The sequence below is a fragment of the Meleagris gallopavo genome, chromosome 15 (genome assembly GCF_000146605.3).
Source record: "Meleagris gallopavo isolate NT-WF06-2002-E0010 breed Aviagen turkey brand Nicholas breeding stock chromosome 15, Turkey_5.1, whole genome shotgun sequence".
Classification (NCBI taxonomy): domain Eukaryota; kingdom Metazoa; phylum Chordata; class Aves; order Galliformes; family Phasianidae; genus Meleagris; species Meleagris gallopavo.
The window spans coordinates 4,895,842-4,907,851 of record NC_015025.2 but is presented as its reverse complement, the minus strand read 5'-3'; positions in this window follow the sequence as shown (position 1 = coordinate 4,907,851).

The window sequence follows — 12,010 nt, the reverse complement described above, 5'->3', positions numbered from 1 at the left end:
TTTTTTTAAAATAAAATATAGTACAAAACATTATATGCAGCACTGATTTTCATCTTTAAATATTTTACTCAAATATCAGTAAAATGGTATTTAATAATTTTATTTCTCCTCATGTAGTCAACTTATTTTTCCTCTCTAGTTATATACGCTGCTTATCAGGGGAAGGAAAATGTAATCTAAAGCTCCTTGTGGCTCCTCTTTTGTTTGTGCAATACACAACCTTGGGCTGTAAATCTATAAGCTTTTCAATTTTCTAGAAATCTAATAAGCTTGAACTCATAGATTGGTGCAGAAACTGCATCAGAGACCCTTTCTGCAAATACCACTTTAGGAGATCATAATTTGTTGTAATGATGTGAAGTGAGATTGGTCTTTCATGCACTTAAAGTGCATAGAGTAAGTGAGACTTACTCTTAAGTGACAAAATAGGTAAAGTGACAAAGTAAGTGTCATTGTGAAGTTTGTATGAAAGCTAACAGATTACTTCTTCCTTTGTAGCGTTAATCAAATACGTAGGGAGAGCATTGTCTCTTATTAGTGGTAACATAATTGCTAGGTTCAGGAAGAGTTTTTATGAGTAACCTTCATGTTATGTGTTTATAAATGTGCTTCTGGTTGCTCTGAAACATTTTTTCTGAATATTTTTGAGCTGCAAAAATAAGCTTTAGTAAGAGAAGACACTTTATTCAACATTAAACACATTTAATTTTGGGACTTTCGGAAGTAGGAAGTTGGAAACTAGTTATTAAATTGAGAAGGGGAAATCTAAGAACAGGAAATTATTGTCATACTCAGTATGCCCATCCTGTTCTGAAGTTATATTTTTTGCCTTTGAGAAGATCTAGTACTCCTACCAAACCTATCACTTTCACAAATCATGCTGCTTTCCCTGTCTCTCTGGAGAGATGAGCAGGGGCATTTGAGATAAGCAAATAGCAAAATCCTGAGTAGAGTTGGTATTTCATCAATAAATTAATCTTCCAAGATGAATCTGTATTTTTGCCCAGACAAGCCTGTCCCTAAAACAGTATACTTTCTGAACCTTCTTTATTTTGCAGAGTGAAATAGTAGTTTTTTCAACTTGAACGTTTTAAAAAATTTTACTTTGTCATCATTGTAATATTCCATGGAGAAAGGAAAATGCAGATTCCTGGTATTTGTTTGTTGAAAATTCCAAAAAAGCTTATAGTGTTGCATCTTAGACTACTCATGCAGAAGGAGCCTTCCTCATCGTTTTGCTGTAAGGTATCTTTAAGAAAATTGTGAACCAGCTGTATGTCTCTGGGCTCTTTAGTGGTTGTGACCACTGACAATGCTGATGGGAGAAATAAAGAGAAATGGAGCCCTTAGTTTCCCCCCAATAGTAGCATTATTTGATTTTTGGCAATTTTTTTTTTTAGAAGATGAAACTTCCAGGAGAATTTCCTTATTTCTAAAGAAATATTTGTCATTCCAGTTGCAGAGGACATGGTATTTACGTTTAGCTGTTGATATTTTAATTAACAATTTAAGTGTGTTGTTTGCCCTATGAGTTCAATGGGAGAAACTCTACAAATAAACAGCAGTTCCCTCTTGGACAATCACTCTGCAAATGAGCTTACTTTGTCAATAAAGCACATGCCTATCAGCCCCTTCTAGGCAGCAGGGAGCAAAGATGTTCATTTACTTAAGCAGTAGGTTATACTATTAGTGTGTGTGATTGCTGTTAATTAGGATATGTGCAGATGTCTCTGTGCTCCGGAGTCTGTAATATAAAACCTTTTAACATTAAGGCTATTAATGAAGTCAATAAATGGTTCTATTAGGAGGTTTTAAAATTCGCATTTCTTCCTCACTGTTTGGTTCTTATTTTTTGTAATAATACAATTGTCAAAATATAACCAAGGGTTATACAAAAACAAAGTGGAGTTTTTTGCCTCAAAGAGTCTGCAGGGGCTCTATTTACCAATATTTGTCCTGTAATTTCTGTTAGAGAATGCATGTGTAGTCAAGTTATGAATTCTAAGTGACTTCTGTTTTTCCATTTCACATTCAGTTCAGTGTTTAAATATACTTTTCATATCCCTTTGAATTGACATAAATCAAACATTTATTTAGTTTTCTAAATCCATCATAAATGATTTCACTTGTATTTCCTTGTAAACAAAGTTATGTAAGTGTATGTTTGAAAGACCAGACTGTATGAATATTCATTTCTTATTTAAATTTTAAAATCAAATGTCTATAGCAAATCTTGCATTAATAATGTCTGGGCTGTGCTTTGCTATTAGTTACATATAACCTCTCTGACAGCAGTAGCAGGGTCAATTCAAACTCTTGTCACAGTGAGCATGTCTTCCAAATATGTAATCTAAAGCCACGTTTCTGTTTGCATGGAAAAGATCAGTTGGAGGAAAATGCTGCTTTACAGTGGTAAATAGAATTCTGTATGAACATTCATCCATTTCTTGGTAACTAAGAGAGCAGTGGATGCTTTGCATCCTAAACATGGTACCATAGCATAAGCTCCTTAATAGAAGTTAGCATTCTGTGCAAGCATCATGCAGAAGGAAAGAAAGTCAATGCAACTGGTCTTTACACTAGCAGACGGACTCTCTTCTGAGCTCATGGTGGACAGAATGTCTAATTGAGCTTGGAAATATATTCCAACACACTTTGCCTTTACTAAATCCCAAAGGAGAATATAACATGCCTGGTTTTCAACTCCACAGATGCTACCCTAGTAAAGAGTGTGTTGAGGCATTTGCTACTGTTATTGGTAAAATTAAATTCTCTTTTTTGAAGCTATGAGTAAACCTTAAGGTTTTAATTCTGTTTAACCAAGCCCTACAGCAATACCTCCCTCAATTCCACCAGAAACGGCATGAAGTATTAATAACCAGAGGGCGTGAAATTTAACAAAAGTGGATTTTTTGACCTTTTAATCAGCTGTTGTACAAGTGCTGGGTTTGGACTTGAACTTGTTTCAGGATTTCTAATTGTCACTCTGAACAATGAGAATTCAGTTAGGGTGGAGTCAGTCTTCTGAGCATAAGGTGTTTGGGGAAATTCTGTCTTGGTAAGAAGTCACATTTCCTTAGAGTTATTCTTTGCCTGTTCTTCTTGGGGAAAACAACAACAACAGCAACAAAATCACAAGGAAGTCAAAATCTATCTGGCTTGGAAACACTTTTTATTAAGTGCAAGAATCAACAGTAAATCAACCAAAGAAACAACAACAAAAATTCCAGAGCATCACAAATAGAATTGTAAGTGCAATCTTCTGTGCTGTAAATATAAGCATCAGTTGGGAAGTACAAGGATTTGACACCTTGTCTTGCAGCAGTACCATGGCTTGGGGATTTTTGGGTTTGCATGTGTAGCCCAGTGTACGCAGACTAAAGCTCTTGTTTGTAGCAAGCATCTGCCAGTTGCTATGTTGGCACGCAGGTATGTGTTGTTCAATGTATTCTCTGTCAGAGTGGTTTTGAGATGTGACAGTGGATCAGATTTCTCCTAGAAGTTGCTGGGCAGTGCTAGTTTTTAATGGAACTCTTTGGAAACTTTCAGCCAGTGTCAGGCGCGGCAGCAGATGTGTTTGTAGGGGGAGTTTCTAGACATCAACAGCTTTGCTGAGCTTGTGCTTTGGCTGAGCTGTTGAAAAAGTGCTGGAGAGAACTTCAAAGCTGTATTGTAGAATTTGGAAGATAAATGAGCTGAGAAAGAAAGACTGAATTTCAGAAGACAACCAAGAACATCAAAGATGCCCTGAATTAGAGTTAAAACTTGCTCCCTTAGATCTTATGTTGAGACTCACTGTTTGGAAATTGCAAAACATGATGAGGGTGAGAAAAATAACTTGAACATTTTCATAGAAATACTATATGCCATCAGTGCACTCAAAGGCCTTTTTTGAAATGTATTTTATATATGTATTCAGGGCCATTTCACTTCTCCAAAACAACATTTTTTCAAGCCTCATCTTCTCAAATTGTAGCTGTTTACATTTGTATAGGTATTTTAAGTCAAAGAGTTAATTTACTTACAAACTTAGACCAAGTTGAACTCAACCTCCAGTGAAGTATTGGGTGATACAAGTAGATCATTTCTGAAAAGTCTTTTCAGTATGCATGTTTTTGCCAAGTAGATTGGTTTCAGTTTCCTGTACAGAAATGCTACTGAGTAAACTGAGTTATCATGGACTATAAAGGAGTACTAGATTATGTACTGTAGCAAATCCTTCTATACCTGTACATGCTACTATAGCACAGGTTTATTTGTCTTTGTGCTAATGCAGGTAGCATGAGGAATAAACAAGGAGTTGAAGATCTCTGCACACCAGCAGGGCTGTAATCTTATTCAGCTGCATCACAGTACATGGTGGGATGGCTCCTGTGCCTGGAATATTGCAGTGAAAGGATTTGGCATATTAGGAAGGATAGGAAAGAGAGTCGAGGAGGGGTTGATGCCAGTGACCAGCTGGAGTGTATTGATCTCGGCCTGGATATGAATAAGAAGAGCTGACCCAGAGTTTGTGGGTCAGGATTAAAGGGAAGGCAGGGATAATAGATGTTATAGGGAGGGGGGCTGCTACAGGCCATACAACCAGGATATCCAAGAGGATGATTCCCTCTGCAGACACATACGAGCAGTCTTGGATTCAGAATCCTGGGTCCTCAGGGAGAACTTCAACCACCCTGATATCTGTTGCTGGGGCAATACAGAAGGGCATAAGCAGTTCAGGAGGTTCCTGGATTGCATTTATTTTAACATCTTTCTCCAAGTGATAGAGGAACCACTGAGGAGAGGTGTTGTGTTCGACTGTTCTCATGCAACATAGAATGTGAAGGGCAGCCTTGGTGACAGTGACCATAAAATGGAATTCAAGACCCTTAGCATAGTGAACAGGGTGTACAGCAACTCACTACCCTGGCCTTCAGGAGAGCAGATTTTGGCCTCTTTGGGTGAAATTCCCCCTACATGGAAAAGGAGAAGCATAGCTTTTTAACAAGAAAAAAGTGAAAGGGAATTACAGGCATTATAGCATTGGTGATCAACTGAAGAACAGCTTGCATTATCTATCTGGATTTGTGCAACATGTTTGACATCATCCTGAACAACTTCCTTGTCTCTAAGTTGCAGATACATGGATTTGACCAATCAGCCACTTGGTGGATAAGGAGTTGCCTGGGTAATCACACACTAAGAATTGCAGTGAACATTTTGATGTCCAGTAGCAATCTCCAGAGGCTGTTACTGAGACAGTGCTAGTTAAACTTTGTCTATCTCAAACTATTCTTTGATTGTATGCTCATAATCTTTTAGTAAATATTTACTGTGTGCTTTCTGTGCTGAGCAGAGAAATGATCTTTGTATGGATCACCAAAGTGGACAATAACTGCCTTCAGGTTTTCTCTACCTTTTGCAGAAGATGCAGGGACTGTTCTGACAGCACGATGAGACAGCAGATTACTGGTAACTGTTCTTATATATGTTTCAAAGGAAAAAAAAAAAAGAAAAAAAACAAGAAAACAAAAACAAAAAAACACAAACAATTTTGTATATAGAGAATTTTTATGTTTTTCAGGATGTTACTGACAGTTGCAAAGTCAAGCAGTACACTTTCTGGGTAAAGTATCTTTTGTGCATTCCATTCAAACAATAAATAAACTCTGCTTTCATTATGAAATGAGAACGATACTTTTTCAAACACTAATTTTTTTTTAGCTTCACAATGAGTATCCATGATCAGTGAATAGTGTTTTCACTGAGAATGAAATGGTTTCTCACTGAGAAACCATAAAAAAAAAAAGCATGAGATATGAAATACCATTTCCAACGCTTGTACAGCACTACTAAATGTATGCGGGATGATCCATTGTGTACTTAATTATTTTCAATACAGACATTTAACTTGATTATAAATGTTTGTACTAAGCACAAATTGTTTGAACTTTGACAGTGCATTTGCAGCTTATAATTTTATCTTTGAAAAACTGCCATCTGTATGCAAATATAAAGGAAATGAGAACGTTTGCTCCTATGCAGTCTCGTAATTCAGCTCTTGTATTTTCCAAGAAAAGTATGCTATAGACAAGACAGCATTTGGTCTTGAAAGCTATGTAACCAAGTTTTCAATCACTTCCCTGTCATCTGCCAAAAGAATTTCAGAATTGCAGAAGTTATTTAATTTTCTCAGTTCTGAATATGTAGGAATGTAGAGGCAAACCCTCACAAAATGTTTATGTGCGTATGTTTCTGCTGAAATCATCTTAATATACTTTCCAAATGTATCAAATCTTTTTTTAAACACTGACCAATTGTGTATTTAGTATTTCTTCATGTGCATCTTTTTTTGTTTTTGCCTTTATTTATACAGCATCTTTGATGACTCCCCATCCTTTGAGCAGTGCATGCTTCTTGGAAGTCAGAGGAAATGTAGAGAGAGAACTGATATAAAAGATTGGAAGAATAAAACTGATCTGAAAACCATTCACATTGACTCAGCTGATGTAGAATGTTAGCTGGGTATGTGGAGAGGACAATGAAAATTCTTGTAGAGCATCAAGGATATAAATCTGTGTTTCATGAGACACAGGGGGTGTTGAGTACCTGGTGACTGCGGTGTAGAAATTGATGCAGAAAGGACAAAAGGAGCTTTTGAAAAATTACACAGGTGAAAATACCTATTGTTTCTCAAGAATGAAAAGCAGGAACAGTCTTATAGTTTCTAGAAAACTGACTTAGAAGCTTTGATCTTCTAATGGAGTCTAGTTCTTTATTTCATACCCAAATTACTGCAAGTACACCTAAGAATACATCTAAGTTTTGCTTCTGTTTCTTGGAAACACTAGTCAAATCCATACCAAATCACCGACAATATATATATTTAAGATTCTGTTTTATCTCTTTGATCCTACGTGATGTATTGGCCCCCATATGGCTATGATAATTATTTGTAATTTTTAAGTTTCTTCCACATGCATCAATGGCTTTGCTTTTTATTTTTTCTTTATTATTGTGTGCTATCTAAGAGATGCAAATTAATGTTACATGATCTAAAGCATGTGATTTGCAAAGCTGGGTTAAGCCATGTAATTTTTTGGCTTAGATTTCTTCTATCACTGACCAATCCCTTATGATTCAGTGAAATATGAAATATCTGTGATGCTTTTTTATGCCTTAGGTCAGCAACTTACTTGTGCAAGCGTCAGATTTTAGAAGTTGTGAATTCTCTGCTTGATTTGTGGCTAGCAAGCTGCTCATATTGATATTTTGCTTTAAAATTTTGTCATTCTTTTAGAGCACTTTTGCACTAAAGTAATGTTTGATTAGAAAGTTAGGCAAAAGAAATTAAAAAGGAAGAGAAATAACTAATGTTCTGTATGGTGTTTTACAGATCTGATATTACTACAGAAGATAACCATTTACTAGCAGCAGTTGTTTGACATCAGTCATTAAAAGGAAATATTTTGCAGTTAACATTTGAAATAAGAGGAGCACCTGCTAACTGTATTGCATCTTCAAGAGAAAAATCACATTTTCATGAGATTAGTAACTTCCTTTTCTGCCCTTAAAATAGAATGTCCTGACACATGGCCAGTTTGTGACAGTGATTAATTAATATTAATGTACTCATTTGGTGTTCTGTCAAGGATGACTGGGTATGGGCTGTTAAACTTGTGATCTCCAACTTTCTCGCAGACCAGCACTCAGAGGGCACAAAGAAACGTGGGGAAGACGAGTTGTAGGTTTGGTTGGCAGTATCTGAAATGAGCAAACGAGCAAGGGCTGCCAGAAATTTTTTAGTTACATTGGAGACTCAGGTCAGATCCTCATAGAATACGCATCTGATTAATGTCTGCATAGTCACATTGTGGAAGTTGAAGGTTACTTCATAGTAGTCAGTAGTGCTAATTCAGACTTATTTTAGTCTTTTCAATAAAAGCAGTATTGAAGATCAGAAGAACAGGACTTGAAGGATCTATAGGTTATTTCTAACTCTTTATAAATCTTGGATGGGACTTTGCAACAATTATCTTCACCTTACAATAAAGAAATTCGGGTTAAAAAAAGTTACATTTCAGAGAGAAATTATTTTTTCTATGTTCTTTCTAAATTAGTTTGATGGACAGTGCATTTCTCTGTGTAAGCATTGAGTAAGTTCTTAACACCCTGAAGCTTACCTTTTCTCTGGAAATTCTACTTGTTTGGGACAGTTCAAGACTGTTACCCAGATCACGAAGTGCTAAATATCACACCTGATATTTTTGTCCATAGATATAGCAATAATACTGTTCCACTAAATTCCAGAAGGGCAGGGCAAACCTGAGGTAAATTCCTTTGTGATTCTCACTAGTTTTAGTAGGTGGGTGATCTTGGAGGTCTTTTCCAGCCTTGGTGCCTCTAAACTTCTATCTGTTGTAAGCCTCCAACTTCATAGCATATACTGTTCATTTTTCAGTCGTGGGAAATTTCTAGATCTGATACTCCTGTACTCTGTAAGCAACTGTCTTTGGATGTGGTAAAATGACTCATGCTCATCATGACTCCTGCAGCGTTAACAGCAAGCTGCAATGTCTATTCCTAATGCATTCACCAGGCCTAAACCCCTGTATTTCAGTTTCCTTAAAAGCATTTACTCTTGGCATCACCAAATCAGAAGAGGATTAAGAAGTGTACAACATATAATTCTTAGTTGTTTTCAATAGATTTTTACTTGGAGGAGGTAACGGTTACTTCAGAATTGTCAAGACTATCAGACTAGGGAGAAATTAATTCTGAGAAAAAGGTTTCTTAAAAGCACGAAGCAACTTACACATGGAGATTGATTTGTAGAGCTTGCAGGCCTGCTTTACTTCAGCTCCACTGAGCTATCTCTGAGTATGACATGTTACTGAATTTGACAGAGAAATGAGTGCTGATGGAAATGTAAATGTCTAGGAAGAGCTAGAGATTGTAACAACTGGTTAGAGGGAGTAGGCTTTAAAGGTGGAAGCGTCTCCCAGGTTTCGATGGGAAGCCATGCTGCAAAAAGAAAGTGCTCCAGAACTATCGTTTTCCTGGTGCCTTTCTCAATTTGCTAAAATGTGCAGAGGTAGTGAGGATGTAAGAATTAATATCAGCATCTTAAACTTGAATTTTGAGCAGCTACCTCATCATTAGAAATATCTGTTTAGATTTCAAAATTTGTTTTAATATTGTTTAGCACTTTTTTTTTGCTGCACACTCTGTCGTTCATCTCTTTTTTTTGTTCTGATTTCACTTGTGGAAGGGCTGATGTTAAAAACTGAGTACAGGCATGAAGATTAGTTACTTTTCCATCTCCTGCTAAGAATTATGCTTAATGTCATCTCTTTTTAAGTGTATTTGAACAACTAAACGCTGATATAAATAAAATCCTTAAGAGTAACCGACTTCTTCTTGTGGGATACTAATGAAAAATTATGTATAAATACAATTCATCATTGGACATGACAATTGGAGAAATTGGGTCATTTGTTAAGCCAGATCTGGTAACTAGACCCCGACTTATTTTTTAGATGATGTAGATTATTGTGTTTCTAAAGAAAAACATGAAAAAGAGGCAGTGGTGGCAGGGGTGACTGTTAAGAAGTTATCATCTGCTGACTTAGAAGGTTGGTTTTATTTTTATCGTATTGTGCAGTCTCCTCTATCTTGCCTGTAACATCAGTAGCGAAGTTTCTCTCTTCTTCCTCATTGATCATCCCTGATACGTGGTTGAACACCTTATTCGTGTTAAACCTTCTGAAGTGTTCAACATTGGCCTCACCCCATTGTTAGAAAGCTGGCGTGGTGCCTTTGAGTTGGGATCTAAAACTTATCAAGAATGTACTCCCCTCGGATTCTTTAATGTGCATTGTGAGGGGCCCTTTCTATAGTACCTAATGAGCTGTCCCACAAATGCAGTGAACGTTGTCATCAATCACTTCAAGGTGCTCCTTATTCACTTTTCCTTTTCCTCCAAGAGGCAGTTAAGTTAGGATATTTGAGTCCAACATGAAAAGTGCTCCCTATGTAAGCAGCCTTTTTCAAAGCCATGAGAAGGATGCTTGTGATTTCTGTGAGATACCAGTGAGCAGGTCCTGCTTGTACAAAGTGTCATTGCTTCGTGCTCACCTTCCCCTTACTGGGGAATTATTGTCTTTGAAATTATCAGACGGGCACTTCTAGCACTGAGCACAGAATTTCATCTTGTGTCCCCAGATGATGCATCTGTGCTGTAAGTAGTCAAGATGATAGAATAATTTCATAGAAGTCACAGGCTCTAGGAGGTCATAGCCACCATATTATTTCTTGCAGCTGTGTAAAACATCTGAACTGTTAAATATTAGCAGTTAGCAAAACAGGAAAATCTTATGTAGATTGTGCATTGTTATTGGAACAATCCCATTTTCCTTCAAAATTTCAAGTTAGTACTGCTAAATGTTTCCAGTTTCATGAACTATGAGAGTAAAAAAATTCAGTTCTAGGTTCTGCCATCAAGTTCTTGTTCTTTTGACCAACAGATTTGATTTATTCAGCTTCAGTTTCTTTCTTTAGGAGGAGAGTAGTACTTGTAGGGGATTAAAGGAATCTTTGCTCCTTAAGTAGTTGCAGCAACAACTGGTAAAGGTACTTCCAAACATAGGCTGCTGCTTACTTAGTTTCTTCAGCTTCTTGATTAGAGTAGTTGAAGAAGTGATGCTCAGTGATCACTTTGAAGGAAGTTTTAGAAGTTTTTGCTCTTCCTTCTTTTTATGAAACTTCAGGCTCTAAACTCAGTAGTGATTAATTATGAGGCATAAATGAAAAAAAACATAATAATTTACCAATATAATCAGCAAACTTTCCGTGTGAGAACTATTGTTTGAATTGGTGATCTGCATAATAGTGATTTGTCTTTCCCATCAAATGAAGAAATGTTTGCCCTGGTGCCTGCCGTTCGTACCATTTCGTTCTGTACGTAATAATAGGGAATTTGGAAATGAGGAACACAATCATACTACTTCTGCATGTTCTCAGGTTTGCCAACACTGATACTCTTCTCAAAGAAAAAGCTCTGCAAGCCTTAAGTTTAAAGGATAAATCTAGATTACTTTAATTTAAATAGCTGTGCCATAAATGAATTTTTGCAGTCAAAGCTATTCTATATTTTTCTAATCATTGCAAACTTCTAGTGTTAGAAGTTCCAATTATATATGGCTTCATATCAAGTAAAGATCTGTATTTTTAAAAATGGTCAGTGTTAAAAGATTGGTGGAGTTCACTGGGTTTTAGGAATTCTGGTGAAGTTTTCATTTTTGTTGATAGACAATAATTTAATTGATGTTCTATTAAGCAATTAAAACACTTGCCATTTTTATTTTATCTTTCAGAACATTGTCTTTCCCAGCACTGTCCATCAGTGAATAGAATTCTGTAAAGTTGGCCTGCTGTAGGACCATAATTATATGAGGAAGTCTTTCTGCTAGAAGAAGCTTTGTAAAAAGGGCTGTGTCTTGTAAATACCTCTACAGTCAGATTTTCTGACTGATAGAAGTTTATCCTGCATGCTGCTAGCTGACCATGATCCATAGGTCAGCTGCTTTGGAGAGCCACCTTTCGAATAAGAAGTGAGTTGTTAGTTGTGCTATATGGGCAGTTTTTATTTCATTTCTGTGTCATCTAAACACTTAGAGTTGCTAAAGCAAATTACTTGGATGGATGCACCTTATTCACATTTAAGAATGGATTGCATTTGTTGCATATAAATTGGTGAAAGTACAATTTTTTTTCTAATTAAAAAAAATATACATATACAGAGAATACTTTCTTGCTTCAAATTGCTTCAGAAGAGCATTTTATTTTGCCTTAGAAGTGATAACAGTTAAATTGGAGGTGGTAAGATCAAATGTGAAAGAATATACCAGCATTACAAATGCTATTTTTCCTGTTCTTTTTTATCGTTAGATACATAAATGGATTAACTAACAAATATGATTGAAGATGCCAGTGTACATATTGTGATACGCAGCTTTGCCAAAATAAA